A 26,683-nucleotide genomic window follows, 5' to 3' on the forward strand; every position below is an offset into this window, starting at 1 on the left:
AACTATAAAGTAGGGGAGGCCAAGGGAGGCTGCACAAGAAGCATATGAAGGAAAAACCATGAGTGTAGGTACTGGAGACAGATGGAAAACAGACTTTAAGATAAATGGTCAGGGTGGCGGCGTACGTTAAGTAAATCACATGCAAAGGTGAAACACGGATGGGAGAACCAAAAGAATAGAAAAACCGGCTTTTCTATCTGTCTTGCCAGATTCTGTTCCTAAATAGGTTTTAAGTGGTTTGAAAAAAATTCACTACTCACCTACATCAAATTTCCTGAAACTGTGTCTAAAATAACTCCCAGAACCCCTTCTTCTTTCTTGATCTCTTAAAAATTCTCAGTTTGCATTATGTCCAAGCTGGCTTCCAACACTCAGAGCAGCAGAAGGGCTGTTTATCACCGATTCAGACCTCTCCTCACCATTCCCACCCAACACAGACTTGTAAACCAGGAAATAAGCTTTTAGAGAGATTGTCCTTAAAATGGACACAGCTGGCACAAGAGAAGGGGACAAAGCAACTGTTCTCTTCCACAGCCAGACTCATAAGTGGCATAATTAAAATATTTGTTGACTTGCAGACATCCTTAAATATTCAGCCAAAATTCATAAGATATTAAACTCAGGCACATCCTCTAAGGAAAATCAATGTTGACACTGATGGGCTTTGTCTGCGAAGACAGCCACGGGCACTTTCTAGGCATCTCCCTGTGACCTCGGCTTCTTGTACCATTTCTTACTAGCTGGCCACCCCCACCCCATGCCCACCCCCACCGGGAGAATTACTAAACTTGTGTAAGTAAATAAATCTTTGCTGCTACTCCTGCCAGAACAGGCTCCATACAGAGCTGGCCCTAGGAGAAACACTTGACAGCAAATCTAAGCCTGTGGATTCAAAGCAGCTGCCCAAGGTGTATTCCATCCCAAACCACTGTGTTCCCGAGTCCTGGAACAGACATACAGACGCCTCCCCCAACAGAGATGCCAGACTCTTGGTTCTACCTCAGTTCTATGTGCTCTGGGAGAAGGCTACCCAACAGTCCTAAGGGTCTCCCAAAAACAGAAGGGTAAGTTAAGAATCTCACTTGAAGTGGCAACCAACATCAATGCTCCCAAAGGAAGCCTGTAACAGAAGCCTTCTGGAAATCCAGACTGATACCCGACCTGGCCTATTCTCATGATCCGAGCAGTGGATTTTCAAAGCCATGTGGGGATTCTTTAAGACCTGCACAGACAGCATAAAAGCACGAAAGAAAAGGGTTTGGTATGTTGGGCTCCAGGGCTTCAAGCACCTCCCTCCCTCCCTTCTCTTTATGACACAGGAACTCACTGAGCAGCAGCTAACAACAGCCTCCCAAAAGGTATCCAACAATACAAGGTCTTAGGCCCTAGGTGGAAGAGCAAGAAAATCCTCAGTCCCCCTTCCTCAATCCCCACGGTGGTAGAAACTGGGTGAGGACCCGCCACACAGCCACTTAGGAAGGGGCCAGTTGAGCAGACCTGCACAACAGGGCCTACAGGCAGGCTGGCGGGCTACTCTCGAATTACAATGCTGTTACTACCCAAGAGAGAAACCTTCTCACTCTCCTGGTGTCACAGAGCAAAGTCCTTGGCAGTGGTTCTCAATATGTGGTACCCATCCCAACACACGTAACCTGGGAACTCAGCAGAAGTGGGCATCCTCACTCCAGACTTCCACGGTGGGTCCAGCCATTTGAGTTTTAAGGTAAGCCCTCCAGGGATGCTGATGGCCACCTGAGGAGCACTGGCCTACAGGATACAGCAAGGAGAGACTGAGAGGAGAAGCAAGGCCAAGGCCAAGAACCAAGGCCATCATCAGTAATGCTCCCCTGTGATGCCACACAGCTAGCCTTCCAGGACCATGTGAGCGGCTCTAACTACTAAATCCATCCTTCCCAAGCTCAGGGCTTCCTCCATTGCTTGGCTGCTAAAAGAAGTTCCAGAAGTTCTATTGCTGCCCAAGCTCCACTCTTTATTGATGGTTGTCCATCAATGTTTCTCAAATATTTGCCTAATAAAAGTTTATGGTTCTGTTTATGTATTTTCAGATACATCTTAATGAAGAGACGGTGGCCTAGGTTCGTGGATGAGAGCAGACTCAGAAGTGAGAAAGTCTGACTCTGAGTTCCAGATCTGCCACATGCTAGCTATGGAACACGTAGGCAAGGTAACCTGCTATTTCTCCGAACTCTTATCAGTAAGGACAAAAACAGGAAGTATCTACACTTAATTTTTGAGAGGATTCAATGTGTTATTACTTTGTATGAAGTGCTTAGAACAGTAATTATAATATGTGATTTTGTAAGTCTTAATGATAAACTCATGATCACTACAGAAAATATTTTAGCTTTTGTACTTATAAATCAAGTACTTAACATACATCAGTATTATGTTAAATACTAATACCCAAAAGTTATTTTAAATTGGTAATTTAACCTCTAGAATCCAAAACACATCTTAAAATCTTAGTAAATGTCCAAAGTATTTTAATTACATGTAATCGAATGTGATTTTTGTACTCTAAAACCGAGTGCATGAAATATTATATTACTGTCTGTGACTACGCAGATCGTATCTGTCCCACTAAGGAATAATAATAATTGCCATTACTATTATTCTAAATTGTTTCCACTCAGTCTTTTTAGCTATCTCAACTCTGGAACCTACAGAATAAATGAAGCTGACATCATAAAAAGTGTATCAACCTGCATTCTGCAATAAGGCAGCCGCTAGCCTCACAGGGCTCCTGGACACTTGCAAAGAAAAAAAGCAACGTGGTGGGCTCGGGGCGGGGGGGCATGTTTAGAAGCAGGGAGAAACAGTAAAGGAGCTCCATTGTGCAGACCCACCCATGCCACAGTAAGGACTTGGGACACTGATCTGATGTGGACCACAGCCAGTCTGGAATGTAATAGCACAGTGAGCTGGTCGGATTGGCAAGAGTGGTCAAACAGGTATTCTGAGAGTCCATTAAGAAGAGGAAATCAAGTATAGCAGAGCTAAGCGATCTTTTGGAGGCAAAATCACTAAGTTCAGGATATGAAAGAAAGGGAGAATTCAGGGATGATCAAGTGAGTCAATGATGGGGATAAACTGAGAAGGCAGGCAGGTTAGGAGATGGTGACATTAAGATGTCAGCTTGTGGCATTCAAGAGTTTTAGGCAGGCATGACGGGTAAGAAGTTGGATAATTCATATAAAAGATAGACCAAATGAATAAATGAATGAACCATACAGATTTGGAGCTAGAGGGCTGCCCATCCCATAGACATCCCCCCTGCCTTACATAATCATCTTTCATAACCCAAACTGGCCTAAGTCATGGCCACAGAGAATGCATACAGAGCTCAGGGTGGACCTTACCAGACTCTGTCCTGTATAAGCACTAAAGGGACCCTTGCTCACATCGCAGAGACCACAGGGTCACAGCAACAGCAGACCCAGAGTGGATGGCCTTCCCTCCCACTTTGCTCTTCACCCAGGGCCAGGAAACACTTTCTTTGCCATACAAAACCCAGTGGGCGCTTTCCCTATATCTGATATTTTATCATGACCCTAATCCAAAAAAACATACCTACACTGAGGAGAAGCATCCATAAATGCATCAAGTCAGCACTGATTTCTCTCCTTAATCATCCTACCTAGAACCCAATCAGCATCTGGAAGCCCAGTGCCAAGGATCCTTCCCCATTTTGAGGCTGTATGACAACTAATGAGCTGCCATCCCCTCCTTACCTCTGCCCTCTAACCATCCCTGGCAGGTGTCCTCAAATAAGCAGTTGCTAGATCTGGGTGAAGGAAGCAAAAGGACTTCCTACAACAATCAGCCTTGTTTCTGAACACAGAGTTACACACTGGTATGAACTGAACTCCCCCTCCCCCCCAATATGTTGAAGTTCTAACCCCCAATGTGACTGTATTTGGAGACAGAGCTTTTAAGGAAGTAATTAAGAGTCAGTGAGGTCATAAGGATGGGGCCAAAATCGCACAGGACTGGTGACCTTGTAAGAAGAGGAAAAGCCACCAGAGTCTCTGCAGGCAGAAAAGAGAGGACACACAAGGACACAGCGAGAAGGTGCCCTTCTATAAGCCGGGACGAGAGACTCACCAAGACCTGAATCTGCCAGCACTCTGATCTTGGACTTTCCAGTTTCTAGAACTGTGGGAAAGAAATTTCTGCTTTACGGACTGTGCGGTACCGTTACAGCATCCAGAGCAGACTGATACACATAATAAGCAAGAGTAAGCACCCTGTTGCAGACTTCCACAGCCATGCCAGCTCCTGGCAATGAGGCAAAGACAAAAGTTCACGGAAACTGCTCACCGAAATGGTCTCCTCTGAAACGGCTCATCTTCAAAGAATCAACTCACACCAAGAATCTGCTCCCAAGCACTATTTGTTCACATCTGCAAATGGCAAAGGGATCCACGGCTGCGCTACATGCCTGTGGATCAGGAGCCTCACAAAAACGTCGATGCAGCACCTTCTGGTGTTCCTTATCTACCTCCTGCTTAGCAGGGCCACAGGGCTCAGATGGCAAGGACTTACCTCAATTTCAAGCTCTGGTCTCCTCACACAGAAATAAGGACTAGAGCCCATTTTACCTTGTTATTTTTTCAAATATTAAATAGGACAGCACTGCTGGAAAGCAAACTGTAAACTATAAATTAATGCACGAGTATTAATATCGATTATTTTTATCTGACTATGGCACTTTGGATCTTCACTAACCACTAACCAGCCGAGCTATCAAGAGGAAACTGCAGTATTTAAATTGTTAATATACTTGAAGTTTCTTCCCTTAAAAACATTAAAAATATGAAGGGGATGAAAGAGTAAGGTGGTGCTAACGAACTAAGCCAGGGTAACAAATGCTTTGCCCCAAGTTTCCAGTTGGTGTTGACACCCACAATCTACTGAAAAGTACTATATAGAGCCAAGCCACCAGGTGGTTTATGCAACTGGATTTGTTTTTTGTTTTGCTTTTTGTTTGTTTCGTTAAGTTTAGCTTCAGGACTATAAATGATTCATGTGATTGAGAATTTACTCAAGAGAGAGGCCATCAGACCACATTTGCCCATCCTAGGGACAACACCTTCCACCATGTCACAGGTTCTGAGCAGAATGTACAAAGATTCTGGCTTTATATCTCAGTGGGAACCTAGAGCCCTAATAACTCAATAGGCTCAGAACTCAGCATTCATGTGTTCGGTAAGAATTTACGGCAAACCACGTGTTTAAGATACAAACACAGAAACCACAGGGCAGATTGTGACACGTGTGTGTGTGTGTGTGCGCGCGTGAGAGGGAGAGAGTGAGTGTGCGCATGTTGGGGGGGGTGATATAACTTGCTAATGTTGATTACACCTTCAGAAGTATACATACGTTTGGATCTGTTCAACGTAAAATGTAGGAAAGGAAAGAACAGTCTAATTGTTAAAACTGTGTTACTAAAGTGACCTAAAGAAATTGGAAACTATTTTTACTTTAGCTGCATACTTTTGATAACCGGTTAGAGGGCTGTCTTGGCCTCCTTCTAAGTCACCTGAATTCAAGCACTGAACATACATGACAGCATTTTTAGCTTAGGCCCTTTGAAAATATGTCATGAAGGGTTTCCATCACTCATCTGAGAAAAGAGAAACAATTTGGAAGTGCCATTTGCTATCCCTCTGGACGGGAAAACTAATTCCCTAAGCCTCTGGGGTGAGTGGTGGGGAGTTTCCAGTTCATTTGTGAAATAAAGTTCAGCTTACTAGTTTTCCCGAACACTGTACACTGCCCTCCCCCTGCAGATCCAGCAATTTTCAGCTCCTCAGCTAGCCAGCCTTGTTCTGAATGATGGAGAACCCTCTCTCCCCCAGCACACGCTGCAAGTCAGTCTGGGCAGTTAGAAGCATGTGTATCCCGGAGAGCAAAACAGCCTCATTTAGCCAGGGCAAATTAAGCTAATGCAAGTTATCAAGTAAAGGACTCCAGTTATTCCAGGCAATCAGGGAGTCTTTGGGGTATTTCAAAAGGTTATCTAGTTTGTGCACACGCAAAGAAGATTTCCGGTGTATTTAATATGGATGATAGTGCCTTTCTCAAATACTGTGTACATAAGATCGGCTGTCAGTTGGAAAACCTCAATAATCCCCCAATGCAAATGACAGGGCAGGGTCACAGATTTCAGGGATGAAGAGACGTAACCATGGACCATGTCACAAAGCAAAACCCAAAGCCTGGAAACTGAGCACAGCTATTAGAAATGCATCTTACGCAAGCCCTACCCATTTAAAAAGGGCCAGTTTTGGGGCGCCTGGCTGGCTCTGTCCAAGGAGCATGGGACTTTTGATCTCAGCGTTGTGAGTTCCAGCCCCACATTGGGTGTAGAGATTACTTACAAACAGAATCTTTTAAAAAATCAACCAATCAATCAATCAATCGGGGCCAGCTTTCCCACGAGTGGGCAGAGGTGGGTGATAGAGCACTCAGTTCTACGGGTGGCAGTTTGTCACCCAATTTCATCCACAGTTCCCATGATCAATACTGTTGTGTGTTTAGGTAGCAGCTGAGAAGCTCCGAGCTGAGCCCAGGTGAGGCCTATCGGAGAGGAAGCGGAGCCAAGCACCTCCACAAGCTCCCCGCCGCTTAAAGTTTTCAATTTCAGCCTCCAAGTAGCTGCAGCCAGAAGACCACAAACATCCGGTCTTTTCCTGCCATCCAAAGTACATCTAAGTAACCTCAAAAGGAGAAATAATTAAGGGAGGATTTTCCCATGTTGGTCACTGCTTCACTAGCCTGATTAACACCCATTTCTCGGGAAATCCCTGTTCCAAACACCGAAAAACCTCCATCAACAGCTCCACCTCCCCAGCCAGTCAAGCCCATCTCTTCTCTGCGCGTCCGCTGGCGACCATTATTTTCATAAAACGCGGCACATGCCTGAATCCTGTTCACTCACCCACCCACCCAGGAACGCCTGGTAGGTGCGTTAAGAGAGTGTTCAGAAGCAAAGTTTAGATCTGTTTTGATTAAGTTATAGTAGCCCTGGTTAATTTCATTTTCAGTCGTTTTAAGACTTGCAGAGCAGGGCTGCTAACGATATACCAGCAGTGGTATGAAACACACCCGAATTACTCTCATTCCTACCCAAATCCCTTCCCAGAAGCCAGGGCCTGAACCAGGGAGGGCCTCTCCTACCTGCAGGTCTGGGGCTAGGCCGTGCCCGCTGGCCTCCGTGGTTCAGTTTCTGTTTGGTTCAACGGAAGGAGGGGGCCCAGCGCTGGGGCCTGCTCATCCCCTTATACAGACACAAAGTTGGCAGATTCAGCCTTAAACCTGTTGGCAAAATAAACGAAAACAAATAAAGGGGAAACTGCCAACCGCAATTGTCTGAAGTGACAGAGGCCTACTGTCCCCGTCCCTGCCCCGTCCCTGAAGCCCTTACAAAGCTCGTGAAGAGTCAGGTGCCCGGTGTTCACCAGCCGCCGCGCCCCGCATCCCCCGCAGACCTTCCAAGGCGATCGTTACTGTCCACGCACGAAGGCGTTTCTGCAAAGTAGACGCCTCCACGCAACGCCACACTCGGTGCGCTCACGGGGGAGGTGCCTTCAGTGCCTTAAAACCCAACCACACGCCGGTTTCTTCCAGAACCACTTGGTGGTTAGATCGCCCCGAACACACCGGGAGGCCAGAGCGTCGTGAGAAACTTTCTTCCAGGTGCGGGAGGTCCTGCCCATGCGGGACGCGGCGCGGAGCCTGGCACCGTCCCCGGGCCCCGCGGCCCCGCGCCCAGGCGAGGGCCTCCCCCACGCGGCGTGACAGCAGCTTTGTGCGGGGTCAGGAGAGTTGCCATAAGCACAGCAAGTTCTCGGGCCTCCCGCGGCCTCCCGCGGCCTCCCGCGGCCCCGCGAGCCGCGGCGCTTCCTCCCGGGGCCGCTCGTCCCCGCGCCCCCGCGCCCCCGGCCCCCGCCCGCCGCCCCCGCAGGCCGGGCCCCCGCCCCCGCGCGCCCGGGGTCCCCGGTCCCGGCAGCGCCGCCCTGCCCCCGCGCCCCCGCGCCCCCGCCCGGCCCGGCCCGGCCCGCACAGGGGGGCCCGGAAGGCGGGCGCGGAGGTGCGCAGCCGGGAGCGGGGGGCAGGCCGCGGCGGGGCCCAGGGCGGTGCGGGGCGCCCAGGGCACGGCCCCCGCCCCCGCCCCGCCCCCGCCCCCGGGCGCGCGCCGCCCCCCGCGCGGCCCAACTTGGCGGCCCCCGCCCCGCGCCCGCCCGCCCGCCGGCACCGCCTTACCTCCTGCGCCGCCCGCCGAGCGGAGGGCAGCGGCGCGGATCCCGGGGCGGCGGCCGCACCGCGCCCGCCCAGGCGCCGCTCTTTGTCTGCGCCGCTCCCTCCTCCCGCCGCGCGGCGGACGCTGCCGGCCCGGGCGGACCCCGCCGCCGCCGCCGCCGCCGCCGCGAGCCTCCCGCCGCTCCCGCCGCCCGCCGCCCGCCGCCCGCTCGGCCGCGCGGCTCCGGCCTGACGATCCCGGCGGCGGCGGCGGCGACCCTCCCCCGGCGCTGCGCCCGCCCCTCCGCGCGCTTCCTCCTCCTCCTCCTCGCGCCGCTCCTCCCCGGCCGCGCGCGACCCCGCCCAGGGCCGGCCCGGGCCGAGGGGGGCGGGGGGCGGGGGCCCGGCTCCCACCTGGGGCGGCGCGGGCGGCGGGCGGGCGGCGCGGGGACCCGGGGCTCGGCCGGGGCGCGCGGGGGGCGCGGGGGGCGCGGGGCGCGGGGAGGGCGGGGGTCCCGGCTGCCCGCTGCCCGCTGCCCGCTGCCGGCGGCCCGCGCGGGGACTGGGGCAGCGCTGGCGGCGAGCGGACGGCAGGGGAGAGAAAGGCAGCAACTTCCAGCCCCCAGTGACTGCCGCGCGGCCTTTCCATCCTCTTTTTGTTTGATTTTCTTATCGCGACGCTCTAGTTGTTTGGCGGCCGGCCCCCTCCCGGAAGCATTCCCACGGCACCCTCGGCAAGGCAGGCCTGGGGTCCATCAGAAAAGTGACTTACATAAAAATGTCACTTCCTCTCTGTAATTGCCTCTGGGCATTTTTATTTATTTGCCTTGTATCTATTTACTTTCCCAAACAGACACTTTTGTACTCCATCATTCCCGTCGGAAGCACTTCTTGAGAGCAGAGAGGACACGCGGCCCCGCGCCGCCCCGCCTGCGGCCCAGCCCCCCGCGCCCACCCGGCAGAACCTGGCAGGAGCTGCCAGCGGCTGGGCCCCTCCCCGCACCCCCCCCCCCCCCAGGCCTTGTCACTACTAGTGGGACTGGTCCGGTCACCTGGCCACACGCAGGGACTTACCTGTAAACAAATTCGGAAGATTAAAACCCTGGAGGAAGGGGAAACACAAGTTGTCCTCTAACAGGCACATGCATCCAGCTGCCTGTGCTCCAGTCTCCTTCCCACACGGCTTCCCAAAAGGAAACCCGACTATTCAAGTGATTCTGATTTCCTGGCGGAATAGCCTGGATCCATGTTAATGAGATTCTTTCTTAGGCTCCTGGCTTCTCATTACTATTAAGGCAATAATAACTTACCCAAGGTGACAAGGCTGAACCATTGATCCTCTGCCTTGTTCACAAAAGGAAGTATCCAGGTTGGGTAACCAGAACCAGTATACCTTTGAAGTCACAGTACAGCCTTTGACTATCTGCTTTTTCAACTGCGGAACCTTGCACAGGTGTTTCTTAACCGATCTAAAATTTAACAAATGGAGAGATCGTGTTTACCTAGCTCCCATGTCAGTCCCTGGCACCCTTCCTGCCTGTAGGGCACACTCTGTAGGTCACTAGCTGGGAGTAGGTACAGTGTACTGAGCAGGGACGGATCCAAGATCAGGGAATCTGGATAGCCTCCTTCTCTTTGCCCTTGGGGAAAGAGCTGCCTCAGTTCATCCTTTTGTCTTACTAATAAGGAAGGCAGAATTATAATAAATGGTCTGACCCAATTTTAAATTAGTTTACCCAAAATCCATATAATAACATTGACCCAGTTTTTAACTTGTCTGCTTTGTAAACCATCACTGAATCACCGTTCTTGAATTCCTCTTCCTTCTTCCTTCCTTTACAAAGGTAGAGTCCCCAAGGACATTCTCTATCTAAAATCCAATGTCGCTTTCTTAATCTTTATCCTATGCAGTCTTCAGAAGCACGTGGCATTTCTGCTATTACCTGAAATTCAGTTATTTTCATTTATCTAACACAGCTACCCTTCTGAACTTCCTACATCATTCTCTTGGAGGGCATATTGACCTCTAACAGTAATATTCCTGATGCAGAATTGGGCCCCTTGTTTTTATAATGATTTGTGCCTTTTTTGTTTTTTTTAAGAGAGCTGATCATTTTTTTGTATGCCTCCAGTCTGGATGTTCAGTGATTAACTCTCAGATCTGTAGCCTTAGAGAATTCCCCAGATTGTCTGCAGTCTCTCTGGGCAGCTCATCATCTCTTCAATATCACCAGGTTCAGAATGAAATTTATCCTCTTCCCAAAGTAGCTCCTCCTCCCACGGTCTCAGGCTTGGCCAAGAATCCACCAGACATCTCAGCTCCTTGGAGAAACTTCACTGCAATCTCATTTCTTCCTTCCTTCCCTCTCTCCAAGATCTCCCCAAAGGCAGTGAGGAGAGAGTGCAAGATGACCTTGGGATCCCTCTCAGTCTAAATCCTCATGATTCTGAGTCCTGGTGCTGTTGAAACAGCTCTTTGTATCTTCTTTTCTCTTTCCAGTGACACCATCCAAATTTTTACATTGTTACTGATGACACTTATGAAACTTCTTTTATATGTGTGTGTGTGTGTATCTGTGTGTGTATAAAATAATTATATATAATATATATAATAGTATCATGTGTGAGTTACAGGTATACATATACAGAGTATTATCCTCATATACATATAAAAAAAAATGGAAACAGTAAGTGAAGGAACTGGGGTCAGAACTAAACATACTTGACTTCGAAACTCGTGTTTTTTCCAGTACACCCCATTGCCTTCCAAGTAGCCTCCTGTTGCTCACTTTCACCCACCTCCCAAATTTTGGGTATCATTGTCATAGTAATCTTCCTAAAAATTGCTTCTATTTTGTCCTGCCCCTGCTCAAGAAATAACCATGACTCCCCATGGCCTACCACAGTTCCTCAAGAGTTCTCTGACAGCAGAAGATGAGCATTTGCTCCTGAGAAGGCTGAGGAACTGAGCCTAAGAGGCCTATATTCATTTCTTGGAGCTGTCTTTTTTTGTTTGTTTGTTTCATGAGAGGCAGAGACACAGGCAGAGGGAGAAGTAAGCTCCCTGCGGGGAGGCCTATGCAGGCCTCCATCCCAGGATTCCGGGATCATGACCTGAGCCAAAGGCAGACACTCAACCACTGAGCCACCCAGGTGCCCCTCCTGAAGCTGTCTTAATAAATTACCTCAAATTGTATGGCTTAAAATAGAGGAGTTTATTCTCTCAGTCTTCTGGAAGCCAGAGTCTAAAATCAAGGAGTCAGCATATTCTCTCAGAAGGCTCTAGTGGAGAATCCTTCCTTGCCTCTCCCAGCTTCTGGTATCTCCAGGCCTGCCCTGACCTGTGGAAACATTACTTCAATATCTGCCTCTGTCTTCCCATAGCCTGATCCCCTTCTCTCTTGCCATTGGATTTAGAACACACACACACACACACACACACACACACACACATGCACGCACTCATACCCTGCCACCATCTAGGATGATCTTAAGATCCTTACCTGATAACAGCTACTAATACCCATTTTCCAAATAAGATCACATTCACAATTTCCACATGAACATATCTTTGGGGGCCACCATTTGACCCACTGTGAGACCCAACATGGGGGAGACGTTTCTTTTCAGCTGATGCTGTGTCTGAAAATGTATGTCTCCGCATTCCACTCTGTTAGTATGCTGTTAATATTGAAATGTCTTCCATAATGAAATATTGAAAGTGAAAAAGTACAAACCTTGGGAGCCTGGGTGGCTTAATCAGTTAAGCTTCCATCTCTTGGTTTTGGCTCAGGTCATGATCTCAGGGTTGTGAGGTCAAGCCCTGCACAGGGCTCTGCACTGGGTATGGAGCCTGCTTAAAATTATCTCTCATCCTTTCCGTCTTCCTCTCCCTTCCTCTCCCTGTCTAACAAAAAGAGAAAAGAAAAAGTATAAACCTTTCCCTCCAAATCATTTCAACGTTAAATCCTAAGACTTGTCTTTCTAACGGTTCTTAAACTTAGTCCTACCACAAAAATCTCATTGTTGACTCTGTCACAATCTAAGCTATTTACTCTGGTCACTCTGCTCCCCACCCTGTGTCCCACTTAGTCACACCAATTTCTACTTTGACCATATAGACATAGGAAGACATTTCTCACCCCACTCTTTCTTCAGAGCTCCATTCAGAGACCCCTCGTTAGACTCATGGGAAATCCAAGGTAAAGTTGAGGGTGTTGGGTCAGACTTCAGAGGCATGCAGCCTGCCTACAAGCCCATGACTTAAGATCATTTAACCTCTTTGGGCCTCAAATAGTAATAACACTACTCTTACAAAAAGCTGTGAGAATAAGTGAGATAATGTAAACATGTTTCAACTGTCTGTCGGCACATGGTAAACACTTGTATCAGCTTTTCTATGACCTTCTATCTTAACATTCAATTTAATTAAACATATCTTGTATATGTCTATTTGCATTATAAGAGATAATTCAGGAGAAATAAAAATAAGTGGAGATTTTAATCTCAGAGGAAGGATAAGACCAGGATACAAATAACTCTAATATAAAACTAAATATGAAAAACCCCAAGCAAAATATGTTCTGGGAGTCAGAGGAGTCTTTAGATTTCATGAAAGGTGGTAGCATCAGGAATGGACCTTGAGAGACCTTGGTGGCCCTCTAGACAGCCCCCTTCCTGGTTTTAAGGCAGCCCCTGGCTGACTGTGGAGGGGAGCAGAGTGGGTTTCTCCATCTCTTCCCTCCCCAAAGCCCTGTAAGAATGAATGGTCTGAAATTGACCAGTAGAACCTTCTCCCTCAAGACTTTGAAACTGAAGAGGGTGACAGAGGGGAGGAAGAGGAGATACAGTTTGCTTTTACAGGAAGGGGTCCTGGAACCTCCTTACAGAGGCGTTAAGCTGCTTGGTTCTCACCCCTTCTCCCAGCATCTCCAGCCCCACTGCAAGCTACTTGATATTCTTACCATAAATCCCTGTTCTGTTTAAGGCCACCAGAGGCACTTCCCCTTCCTGTTACCCAAACCCCTAAATGACACAAACTATAAGAAATTTTTAAAGATTTTTAAAAATGTTACTTATTTGAGAGAGAGAGAACACAAGCAAACGGGAGAGGCAGAGGGAGAGGGAGAAGCAGACTCCCCACCAAGCAGGGAGTCCAACATGGAGCTCCATTCCAGGACCCTAGGATCATGATCTGAGCTGAAGACACCATTTATCTGACTGAGCCACCCAGGCATCCACAAACTATAGGATTTTGAAAGTTAGAGACAGGGAGGAAATTCCAGATGGAGGAAACTTAGAACCCTGAGCACAGAGGGGAAATGTGGCAAGATTCCATGGCAACAGGGAATGCCCCTATTTGCCTCAGTGGAATGGAGGATGCCAGCCAAGGATCCAGGGGAGGTAAGACCAAGGAGATATGGTTATTAAGTGTGGACATCATGGGAGCTTGGTCGCAGGACAACTCATTTGGCATGCAAACCAAGGAACACCTGGAGGTAGGAAGAGTGGTGTTATGTTTGCATTACTCAGATGTAATAATTCAAATTAGGGTGGAGTCAATGGAGGAGCATCAGTGCAGGGGAAATTAAGGGGAAAGACAAGGAATTGACAAGTGATCAGATATGGGGAGGCAGAGGGGGAGGGGCATCAAATATAACCTGAGGGTTCAGACATGAATGTGTACAAAGATGATGGTATCAATATCAGTAATCGGAAAGCAGGATAAACTGATCTATTAGGGATAAACAGTTCTGGTTTTGTCCATTTACTTAAATTTAATGCACATTATTGCCAACTTACTACGCAGAGATTGTTCTACAGAAATGAGCAAAACACAGTTCCTACCCTTGAGTGACCTGTGGCTGGGAGAGTAGCTATTAGTGCTCTCGATCTAGAATATTCCACTGGGGTAACGAACCACACCGCTCCTTAATTGTGACATCCATTTTAGCACAGATGGAAACACCCTGAGGGCAGGGACTGAGTCTGATTTTCTTCTGCAGCTCTAGCACCTTATTCTCTGTACCCAGTAGGATCAGACACTTAATAGATCTGTAATGATGGATGAAAATTCCACACCTCTGTGAGTTTGCCAAAGGCAACACAGGACTGTGAGCATTAGTGAGGAGATCTAAAAAAGAGGCCTTTATGATCTCACCATAAGAATTTCAGAACAAATACTGTGGACTTACAGATTTCAGTATTTCATTTTACCTACATTAGCAGGGGCGGGGGGGGGTGCAGTGGAACAGAAACATGAGTCTGAAGATAGTGTGGTAATTTCTTACCCAAACTCCTGAGTATTCTCATTACCTCTTCAGATTCAAGAGGAGACAGGCTAGAAACCCATGAAATTCATCTCTCAGCAACTGGCAGAATTAAGTTTCTTAAAAACACACACACACACACACAAAGAGTTCTTACTCTTTGACCCTCCCTGTCCCCCTCCCCCAAAAAATGTTTTCTGTGTCTTGTCAATGCAGTTATCCTGCTTCTAGCTCCAAATTATGATCTGGACTTCAGGAAGTGGTGATGCCTTGGATAATTGTTCAAATAAAAGAAAACAGGTGAGGCGATAGTATAAAGGTGGGTATGATTTAGGGTAAAAGGAAAATTAAAAACAAGTAAGTGTGCTCACACACTGCCCAGTCTGTTCTATGCAGTTTGTCCAGGAAAGCTTACTATAGTAATAGATCTATACAGTATAACTTTCAAACTTGAAGTTGGCTTGCTCTGAAATATAAAAATGATCAAAGTTCAAATTGTTTGTGATTCTTAGCAGCAGGGAAGAATTCATTTTGATAGGAAAACTTTTAAGAGAGCCCCATAACTTTAGAAAAGCTAAGAGGATTTTACTCAAATTTCCATTTTGAAATCTGCCTTGAGGGGAACATCCCATATGAAACATTTCTGTTAGATACAATAAACCCTCAATTAATCAGAATGCCTCAGGAGGGAGGTGTTCTGCTAAATTAAATTTTCATTTTGGGTAAGGATTAACCAGAAAGCCCCTTCAGCTGGAACATAAGTTGAAATTAAAAAAAAAAAAAAACTTGCAAGCTGATATCTTACCTTAAAAAATGCAGTCAAGTATGTGAAATGAGTCTTGTCTTTGATGTTAGGGTGCACACGGTGCCTCAGAGTCATCATTCTGAGCATGCATCCTCATTTTCCAGTGCTAAATGTAGGGAGTACTGGGTGGAATCTACACAAAGTCAGAGCCATGTGCCAAAATGACTTTAAAAATTTGATGAAATTCATGTGTTTTCCTGCATTTGTTACTTTTTTTCCCAAAAGAGGGTGCTTTCCAGTTAATGAGAGGTCCAGTTACCTCTAGTCTAGTTACTCAGTGTGTTACCTGCGTATTTTAAAAGAGGAAGCTTCTAAAATATAAAGCAATTCTCAACTAGAGTTTTGGTGAAGAGAATGGTGCTTTTATTAATCATATTCTTTACTGAAACACTAATAAGTTAACAAGAAAGTATGTTCTGGAAATGCTATGATGTAATACCTCTTTTGTTTTGTTGTGTGTGCTGCACCGCTCAGCGCAGCTCTATGGTCTGTGCATTTGATGGAACATTTCACGGAAATGGCTGTTTGAGAAATGATCCTGAGTAGTTTGATACCTGGCAGTCTGGGATGCCCACCCTTCCCGAAGCATTCTCCATTCAGGATTCTGTAAACTCTCTGCTTGGAGTGTCCCTCATCCCCACACTGCTCCTGGGCCACTTAGCCACAAATGCCTTGATTTATAATCACTTATGTCCTTATGATACTTAAACATGACAAATCGATTAAAAGCAAGAGAGATTTCTTTGACTTCCCCAGAGTATCTCCTACAAAGTCAGCAGTTAATAATGGTTTTTTGAAGGAATGCTGTGGGATAAAACCATTTCAAAGTATTGTTTTTAATGCAAATGTTTACCTATGTATATGGTGAGTAATTATTAATGCTATGATTATTCATTTATTGTGTTTTTACCACTGGCCAAGCACATTGTCTGATCCTCACAACCCAGTGAAGGAAGCATGATGACCCCCATCTTATAGATAAGGCTTAAAAAAGCAAAGGTAACAGGTGGTTGTGAAATTTTTTTTTTTGTGACCTCTTGTACAAATATTGGCTCACAGGATGCCTGTGAAATACAACCAATATTAATAAACTATACTCATTTTATTTTCTCATTAAACCACTTGCATGGTGAATTGCTTCCCCCCCACCCCATGACTTGTTTATTTTATAACTCATGTTTGTATCCTTGGTTCTCTTCAACCACTTTACACACACACACACACACACACACACACACACACACCACCGTCTGCCTCTGTCAACTACCAATCTGTTCTCTGTGTCTCTGAGCTTGTTTTGTTTGTTTTGTTTTTAGGAGTCCACATATAAGTGAGGTCATACAATATTTGTCTTTCTCTGTCTGACTTATTTCACTTAGCATAATGCCCTCAAGTTCCATCCATGTTGTTGTAAATATCAAGATTTCATTTTTTTATATGGCTGAATAATATTCCATGATACACACACACACACACACACACACACACACACACATCACCGTTTCTTTATCCATTCATCTATTGATGAACACTTAGGTTATTTCCAGATCTCAGCTTTTGTCAATAATGCCACAATGAACATGAAGATTCACATATTTTTGTTATTGTTTTTTGTTCTTGTTGGATAAATACCCAGAATTGGAATTACTGAATCACGTGTTATTTCTATTTTTAATTTTTTGAGGACTTCCCATGCTATTTTCCCTAGTGGCTGTGCCAGTTTACATCTCTATCAACAGTGCACAAGGGTTGCCTTTCTCCACATCCTCACCAACAATTGTTATTTCTTGTCTTTTTGATAACAGCCATTCTAACAGGTTGAGGTGATATCTCATTATGGTTTTGATTTGCATTTCCCCAGTGATGAATGATATTGAACATCTTTTCAAGTACCTGTTGGCCATATGTATGTCTTCTTTGGGAAAATGTCTATTCAGGTCTTCTGCCCATTTTTAAAATCAAATTGGTTTTTTGCTATTGAGTTGTATGAGTTCTTTATATATTTTAGATATTAACTCCTCATCAGATAATTTGCAAGTTATTTTTTCCCATTTAGTCAGTTGCTTTTCCATTTTGTCTTTGGCTTCTCTGGCTGTTCAGAAGCTTTTGAGTTTGGGGCACCTGAATGTCTCAGTGGTGGAGTGTCTCCCTTTGGCTCAGGGCATGATTCCGGGGTCCTGGGATCGAGTCCCACATCGGGCTCCCCACAGGGAGCTTGCTTCTCCCTCTGCCTGTGTCTCTGCCTCTCTCTGTGTGTCCCTCATGAACAAATAAATAAGATCTTTTTTTAAAAAACGAAGCTTTTGAGTTTGAAGTGGACCCATTTGTTTATTTTTTCTGTTGTTGCCTTTGCTTTTGGTGTCAAATCCAAAAAGTTATTGCCAAGACAGAAATGTCGAGGAGCTTACTGCCTATGTTTTCTTATAGGAATTTTATCGTGTCAGGTCTTACATGCAAATATTTAACCTAATTTGACTTGATTTTGGGGTATAATGTAAGATAGTGGTCCAGTTTTATTTATTTGCATGTGGTTGTCCAGTTTTCCCAACACCATTTATTGAAAAGACTGTCTGTTCCCCATTCTACATTCTACATTCTACATTCTTGGCTTTTGTGTCATCAATAAAGTCACCATAGGTGAGTGGGTTGACTTCTAGGCTCTCCATTCTGTTCTATTATCTATATGGCTGTTTTTGTGCCAGTACTGTTATGATTTGTAATATTAGTTCCTAATCAGGGGGCATAATGCCTCCAGTTCTGTTCTTATTTCTCAAGCTTGTTTTGGCTATTCAGGGTCTTTTGTGGCTCATACAAATTTTAGGTTGTATTTTTTTTTTTCTGTAGAAAATGTCACTGGAATTTTGATAGGAATTGCATTGAATCTTTAGATTGCTTTGGGTAGTATGGACATCTGAACAATATTAGTTCCTCCAATCCATAAGCATGTAATGTTTTTCCATTTATTTCTTGTCTTCCTCAATTTCTTTTGTCAATGTCTTATAGTTTTCAGTATACAGAAGTTTTACCTCCTTGATCAAATTTATTCCTTGGTATTTTATTCACTTTGATACAATTGTAGTGGAATTGTTTTCTTAAGTTATCTTTCTGATAGTTTGTTATTAGTGTGTAGAAATGCAACAGATTTCTGCAATTGATTTTGTATCTGCAATTCTACTGAATTCATTTATTAGTTCTAATAGCTTTTGGTTGGAGTCTTTAAGGTTTTCTATGTAAAATATTATGTCATCTGCAAATAGTGGCAATTTTACTTTTTCCTTTCTAAGCTGGATGACTTGTATTCCTTTTTCTTGCCTAATTGTTCTGGCTAGGACTCCCAATACTATGCTGAATAAAAGTGGTAAGAGTGGACATCCATGTGTTGTTCTTGATCTTGGAGGAAAACCTTTCAGCTTTTTACCATTAAATATGATAACTGTGGGCTTGTCATGTATTGCCTTTATTATATTGAGGTATGCTCCTTCTATAATACTTTGTTGAGGGTTTTTTTTTATCATAAATGGATATTGAATTTTGTCAAATTTTTTTCTGCATCTATTTTGATGACCATATAATTTTTACCCTTCATTTTGTTAATGTAATGTATGACATTGATTAAGTTACATGTGTTGAACCATACTGTCATTCCTGGAATAAGTCCCATTTGATCATGGTATAAGACCATTTTCATTTATTGTTGAATTCAGTTTGCTAATATTTTGTTGAGGATTTTTTAAAAATCTATGTTCATCAGGGATATTGGCCTATAATTTTCTCTTCTTAGGACAACATTGTCTTGTTTCAGTATCAGGGTAATGCAGCCTCATAAAATGAGTTTGGAAGAGTTCCTCCTCTTCTATTTTTTGGAGGAATTTGAGAAAGACTGGTATAAATTCTTCTTTGAATGTTTGGTAGAATGCACCAGTGAATTGATTTGGTTCTGGACTTTTCTTTGTTGGGAAATTTTTGATTATTGATTTAATCCTTACTAGTAATTAGTCTGTTCAGATTATCTATTTCATCATGACACAGACATGGAGGATTGTTGTTTCTAGGAATTTATTCATTTCTCTCAGTCGTCCTATTTGTTGACATTTAATTATTCAAAGTAGTCTCTTATGATCCTTTGTATTTCTGTGATATCAGTTGTTGCTTCTACTTTTTCATTTCTGATTTTATTTATTTGAGTTCATGTTAAATTCTTAGCAGAGTTCCTGATTCTCCCCCACCTCACTGATTTTATTAAACACTTTCGATGTCTGCAGTGGACCAGGATTGGGGAGTGTGTGATACCTTCACCTATATGGGCTCAGGCTAGAGGGAAATACAGGTTCACCAAAGTGCCCCTCTAAGTCAAACTGGCTGGGGAATTAATTTCTTATTGCTGCCGTAGCAAATTACCACGATGTCAGAGGTTTAAACTATGCACATTTATTACCTACAGTTTTGTGAGACAGGTCTCATTAGACTAAATTCAAGGCATTGGCAGAGCTGTGTTACCTGTAGGCTACAGGAGATAATTTGTTTCCTTAATTTTTCGATTTCTAGAAGCTTCCCACATTCCTTAGCTTGTGGTCTCTTCCCCATCTTCAAATCTACCTCAAAAACTATCTCTATTAAGCCTTACCTAAGGCTAAGGCTGACCTTTTAAAATGTTTTCCAAACTACCCTTGAAGACCATTTAAACCTTACTTCACGAATACACACATATTTCCAGTGTGATTTGCCTTAGACCTCAAAACCTCTCAATTTCTGTTATTCATAGGTTGATTCTCAAGATTCAGTAGGAAGCAGGGTGCACTCCAAACCACTTTTCCTAACCACTTAGTATAGGTGGGAGAAAAAAATGTGATGTTATTGAAAAAGTTGGTGTAAAACCTGTACTAATTTTATAAACACCAGGGCAACCTAAAAGTAGGTACTACTCTTTAATCCAAATGACTGTGGTAGATGCCACTATGGCCTCTCCAAAGCCCAGTGGCAGTTTCATTGGACAGATCCCCTTCTTCCCTATAGGCTGGTGTCTTCCTATGTCAAGTGAGGGCAAGGCAGAGTTCTAGGGAGTTAATCCCCTCAAGCAACCCAAGCAATGGGGAGGTACATATGTAAGTAGATACCCTACCTTACTTAACTCTTGGTAGTTCTACAAGGAAGCCCCCATTGCTCATAGCAGTGACCCATTGGTTATGTTCCTTTCTTACCCATATCACATCCCTATTCCCTCTCTGTACTTCCAGAAACACCAACTCATTTAGTCTTCTAAAACTGCCATAATAATAGGTGGCTTTCTCACAGCTTTGAGGACTAGAAGTCTAATATCATGATGCCCACAGAGCTCTTGAGGCTCCTTTCCTTGGCTTGCAGATAGCCACTTTCTCAGCATGTCCTCCCATGGCCTTTTCTCTGTGCATGCATCCCTGTTGTCTCTTCCTCTTCTTACAAGGACACCAGTTGTATTGGATTAGGGCCTTACTCTTATGACTTCATTTAACCTTAATTACTCCTTTAAAGGCCTTCTTTCCAAATACATTCACATTGGGGGTTAGTACTTTATCATATGAGTTTAGGGGGATATTTAGTTACAAACATCTACCAAATAAATTACTTGCACTCAAATCCTTATCTCAGGATATGAGCCAAAATTAAGGGAGTAATATGCCCATTTGCCTTAGATCCTGAAAAAAGTTGTTATAAAGAATAACATACATGCGCATACACACACACATGCAACTGACTTGACAAAACAGGCATTCCTGCAGAGAATGCCACTGAGCATCCCAAGCCAGATTCCATGTAGGCTTGGATTGCATAACCCAAGAATAAAAGTTGCATTTATGTAAGGATACTCCTTAAAAAAATGCACTTGTGGATTTATGGGATTTTGCTTTCTCTGCACCAATTCCTTTCTACCATGCCATTTACTATTGTTCTGCATGAAGGTAGATTGGGTGCACAGCTAATCTTGACTCTTAGGACGAAATTCAAGAGACAGATTTCTCAGCAGTGTGGGGTGAGTCTCATCTCAGGAAGGCCTCATGCAGTGTATTGCCTGGGCACTTATCTAAAACAATTTCATGGTAGACTTTTCAGGGACCTTCCATTATGACCTCTTTTCAGACCTGGCTCACCTTCATCTAGAGGGTCACCGTGGTTTGTCCCTGAGCCAACCAGTGGTCTGAGCAAACCTCATGTCTTGCACATCTTGCACATGCATAAACTACTATTTTTCAAATGCATACACTGTGGTGATGAATAAAACACATGTTCATTTTGCAGTGCTACCGAATTCATTGTAACTTTCCATCACGTGGTTTTCTAATCAAAAGGATATTTAAACTACTACCACTAACACATGAAGATATTTATAAAAAAATATGTAAAAAGGAACCTTCCTACCCCAAATTTTGGAGTCATTGTTCTAATCTGTAATAAAGACGTTTCTAACTCAGCTGCCCCTCCATGGACATGGTCTAAGAAGAGAGTCTGTAATCTACTGCCTGTTTACAGCCCTTTGTCCCTTGAAGAGCTCCCTTAACCAGAATTGCCCAGGCCTGTGGGTCTTCTGTTCTGGCTATCTTTGTCTTCTAATTCCTTTTGTTTGTCTTGCTATCTTCTTCTGCCAATATTTTTAATTCTATTCAGATAGGCTTTCCTCCTCACCCTGATCAATACTTTCTGTATTCTTTAATCCCGTCTTTTAATCACCAGTTCATTGATAAGGCTTCTTAACCCCATCCAGAAGTATTTCCATCAGGCCTGAAGAACTTCACCCAAATGCAGAGAGGGAGAATTTAGACCATAGCAGAATCACTCAAATTCACACCGTTACTTAAAGGTTGGCTGCACACAGTGTAGCAGATGCAGCTGGTATCCAGCCACATCCCCTTGGAAGACAGCATTTCCCTGCCCACAGGCCTGGCTTCCAAATGCCAGTACCCACCATGTTTTGCCTTTAGGCTCTCTCTGGCCAATAGTGTCTGTTCTACCCCAGTGCAGGGCAAGGAATAAGTGCTAGGACGTTAACACCATCCAGAGTTCTGGCAGCCAATGACTGATGGGAATTCATTGACAAATACCCAGCTTCCTCACCCTTCTGGAGGGATAACTGAAGTGCACGTCCTACACCAGTTCCCAGGGTTCTCTGGGTGATTAAGCCCCAGATGTCCATAGTAGTCACTAGATTCCTAACAAATCTCTTATGTCTTTCTTCCTTATCTTATAACACTCCCCTGCTCCCCAGCGCTGTTTCCTGGGATCTCTTCTTGCACTGCAGTCCTGTCTCTATCTTAATGGGAAAACCAAATCAGGATGCCCTGGGATGTTCTCTGCCCTTATATATTTTAAACAATCTATTTTTTTAGATTGAAGAAAAAGATAATCTGGCTGTCATCTATTCCTGCTTGGATTTGTAGTTTCATTACCTGGAGTTGACACTTAAAGAACTATGACTTGGATAAGTTACTTTTGTGCCTCACTCCCCTGATGGTAGAATAAGGGTTTGGACTGTGATTTTCAAAGTGCAGGATTCCTATGAAATAACTTTGAAGATTCTCCAGAAAAAAAGCAAAATCTGGAAATGAAAAGGCACTCATAGAATCATTTAAGTTAAATTACAAAACTTCAGGGAAGGGGGAGAATATGCTGTTGGGTATTGAGAGACAATTCTCCATGGGTTTCTCACGTTTTTGCCTATCTCACAAACAGAGGCCCTGACAACTTTTATTTCAGACAGTTTTTTCTTTGTCATATAGCAAAGACCTTTGGAAATAAAGACAGTGTCGCCCAATAGCCAGCAGCAGGTTTGTTGACCATCCAGTATAATAAAGATAATGCTTCCCTCCATGGCCATGGTCGGGCAGATTCATTGACTCGTAGCCCATTGTAAGAATTCAAGTTCCCCGAGCTTTGGGTTTCTGGGCACTGATGAACATCCACTGCACACATAACATCTTCTGGGCCAAGTGATATTCATCCAAGGAGACTTGAGAGGGAAGGGGAACATGAAGCAGACATGAAGCTCATGCCACTAGCTATCTGGGAATATGAAAGCCCTGATCCGGGAATTTCCTGTCTTCTGCCAGCATTCATGAAACTATGGCATGATAACTTTTTAGCTTACAAGTTGGGTAAAATCTCAGACCCCTCACCGTACTTAACATGTGGAAAGTGTTACTGAATCTTCTGTTTGTTGGTATTACCAATGAAATGTAGGCTGATAGAAGGTTTGTATGACACAATAATTACCATTGTCCAACAACATAGTCTAAAATAGAATCCAAGAGTACAGACCCAAGATTCTGAAATAATTGGCTTAAAATCTGAGCTTTGTAAAATCTTTACATTTGAAATAGGCAAGTGTGTGGATGTTGGTGATCTCTTTATTTTGATTGTTTTTTATATGTTTTTACAGGCAAATAAAAGGGATATTTATCGCTTTATAAAACACCACAGACAATTCAGAGAAGAAAATTGTAACTGCTTAGAACTCAAATAACACACCACAAATAACCTCATAAAAAATATAGCAATGTCTGTATAATGAGTGATAGAAAAAGTATTTGCATAAAAATTATTGCCGATATGTATGCAAGTAGTATATTTGCATAACAAGCCCTGGCTGTTAACAAAAAGGCAACTTTGTTATTTAAGTGTTGGATAACGTCCTATAAATTGACAACTTTATTAAAGGATTGTCTTCCCATCGCAAACTTTTCAGTTATTTAGAGTGATAAATGCGATGAATTCCAGAATTTACTTTTCCTATTGAAGTTCACTGGTTATACTGAAGAGAGGCATCAGGGCATGTAAATACTTCAAATGAGAGAGAAAATTACTATTGTGTAATAGAAGCATCTTTAGCTGAAACTCTCAAATATAGCATGACAGTGCTGTTTGCATCCCTTGTGGATATTTTTAAAGAACTAAATTTGGCAATGCGAGGCCCCTATGTTACCATGCCTAAAATTACAGTTAAAATGTCAGCAGCGAAACTGAAAGCTAATGTTTTTACTCAACATGCAAAACAAAGTAAATTAGACTATTTAGAAACCTCAAATTCTTATCTGACAAAGAGCTGTGCTACTGTGACTGATTTTTAAAATATTAATATGGTTTTATATTGTTTGTGGTTATGTTTGAAAAGGATTTTCTGCTCAGTGATAATTAAAATTGCCTTACTATTTCTCTGTTCTCTTACCGTTCATCACATTTCTGAATTAGCTTAATTGATGTGTATCCTAGGTTGCAAGAAAGTGATTTTTAAAACTTGTACAGCTTGGAACTAGTTGTGTTTGTGAATTTTAACTGTTTTAGTTCTGTACACCTAAAAGCAGGGGAGGCAGCCAAAAGACTGCACCTGACATCCCTAAGTCCCAACTCCCAAATTTTGTGTTCATATTATTGTTCTTGATGATTTACTTTTTAAGTACATGTTATGGATTTAAATGTGTAAAATAAATTTATGTTGACAAAATGCCATACTTTCTGTTTTACGCATGAGAGCTTTACCTAAGATCTTATTTTTGTGAGAAGTTTGGAGGAGTAAAGAATTTGGTAAATCACTAGACTAATTGGTTTTTCAGTTTCTTTTCTTTCTAAAGACTTTGTTCCTCTAACTTGAATTCAAAAACAACTTTTCTATTTTTCAAAATTATTGAAACAGAAGACTGAAATGCTATCCAAATTAGACATACACACCCCCACAAGCATATTCTTGTCTCACTGTCCCAGCATTTCCTTCTCTGGTGCAATCCAATTGCCTTCCCTCGTCATTGTCTGGATCAGATGTGCCAACTTTTCTGATTATTTGGTTTGTAAGTCCTCATTTGTCTTCCTTCAAGCTGGTTTCTTTTGGTCTCATTCACTGCTCATCTATACTTTTGCAGAAAGATGGATGGAATAATTTACATATAACAACAAAAATGGAAAGCAGGTCATTTTGGTATTTTGTCAACTCTGATAAAAAGCTTTTAGTGGAGTAAATATTTAGACTTATTGGCTGGGACAATATTTTAGTCTTTTATGCTGCCATATGAAGATGTCTGTATGATGAAAGATTCTGGAGAAAACCTTGTATCACACAATTGAAATACTCTTTATCTCAGATTATGGTGATGTGCCTCAGGCTATATATTAGTTCTCTTGCTGTGTAACAAATTACCCCATAATTTAACATGTAGAGCAACATACAAAGGTGATCTCATGTTTCCTATGGATCCAAATTCCTAGTGCAGTTTAACTGGATGCTTCTGTCAAGGTCTCTCATGAGGTTACAGTCACACTATTTGTCCAGGGCTGTGGTCTCATCTGAAGGCTCTAGGAGGGGATGGAGAGTTTGCGTCTGCACTGACCAGTATGGTTGTTGGCAGGATTCAGTTCCACAGAGGATGTTGGACAGAGGCTTATGTTACTCACTGGCTCTTGGCTGGAGCCTCCCTCAATTTTTTTCCACATGGGCCTTTCCATAGGTTAGTTTACAACCTAGCAGCTGTCTCCCGTCAGTTTGAGCAGGAGAAAGACCAAGAGAGGGAGCAATACACAAGCCACAGCTGTCTTGTGGCCATCTCAAAAGTGGCATCCTATAGTTGTTTCCATATTCTGTTTATTAGAAGCAAGTGACTGGGTCTTGCCCACAATCAAGAGGGAGGGTATTGCATGAGTATTACACCAGGATGTGGATCTCTGGATGTGCTCTCTGAGCCAGCTGACCACAGGGTACTCTGTAGAAACCTCATGCCTCTCCCACAACCTAAGTCATCCCAAATCACACAGTGAGTAGGACTATGTGGCTGACATCACTCTGTTCCTGAAATTAAAAAGAAATGACAGCTTCCCTACCCTTATGTGGCCAGCATTTTGTAACCATACAATTCAGAACAGGAGGATATTGGTGGCAGTGGTGGAAGGCACACTCACTCCATCATCACAGATACTGAGGGTCTCATAGTGTGCCCACCAGAACAGGAATTGGCCAGCCAAACTTTTCCATGAGAACCACAGGACACACCACACAAGCCCACCATGCCTCTCTTCCTCTGTAATCATACCTTGTCACTACCTGCCAGCTTGCCACCATGCCTCACTGCATATAAAGTGACTTTTTAAGGTTAAAATAATTCTTCCCCCAAATTGGGGTTGACATACAACAGGTATACTGCAGCTGAGCCTTTGCTGCCCTGACTAGCTGCTGTGGCAGTTTCTGGAACTTGCTAATTGGCGTGTACCCCGATTTCAGTACTGTGCCTGTTTTAGCTGCTACTCAAAGTAGGAGCCAACAGTGCCAAGGTCTCTGCATGGCCCAAGTCCCTGCATCACTCATAGCGACAGCTGCACGGAGAACTACCTGGGT

The 26,683-nt window shown here is 44.0% G+C and overlaps 1 protein-coding gene across 4 annotated transcripts in view; it reads right to left on the reverse strand.

The window, feature by feature from the left end:
- Nucleotides 1-9,360, reverse strand: part of NCK2 (NCK adaptor protein 2) — a 149,713-nt gene extending 140,353 nt beyond the window's left edge. The window contains exons 1-2 of one of the 4 annotated variants that reach the window (XM_025462963.3): nt 9,340-9,360; nt 7,204-7,341 (exon numbers count right to left, since the gene is read on the reverse strand). The gene's annotated coding sequence lies outside the window, so the exon portion shown is untranslated. Of the gene's footprint in view, nt 1-7,203; nt 7,342-7,450; nt 7,877-8,289; nt 8,444-9,339 lie in introns of those variants that run through there. The other 3 variants (XM_025462951.3, XM_025462980.3, XM_025462945.3) reach the window with 3 other exon arrangements.
- Between the last annotated feature and the right edge of the window lie 17,323 nt (nt 9,361-26,683).

This window comes from Canis lupus, chromosome 10 (genome assembly GCF_003254725.2).
Source record: "Canis lupus dingo isolate Sandy chromosome 10, ASM325472v2, whole genome shotgun sequence".
In the NCBI taxonomy this organism is placed as follows: domain Eukaryota; kingdom Metazoa; phylum Chordata; class Mammalia; order Carnivora; family Canidae; genus Canis; species Canis lupus.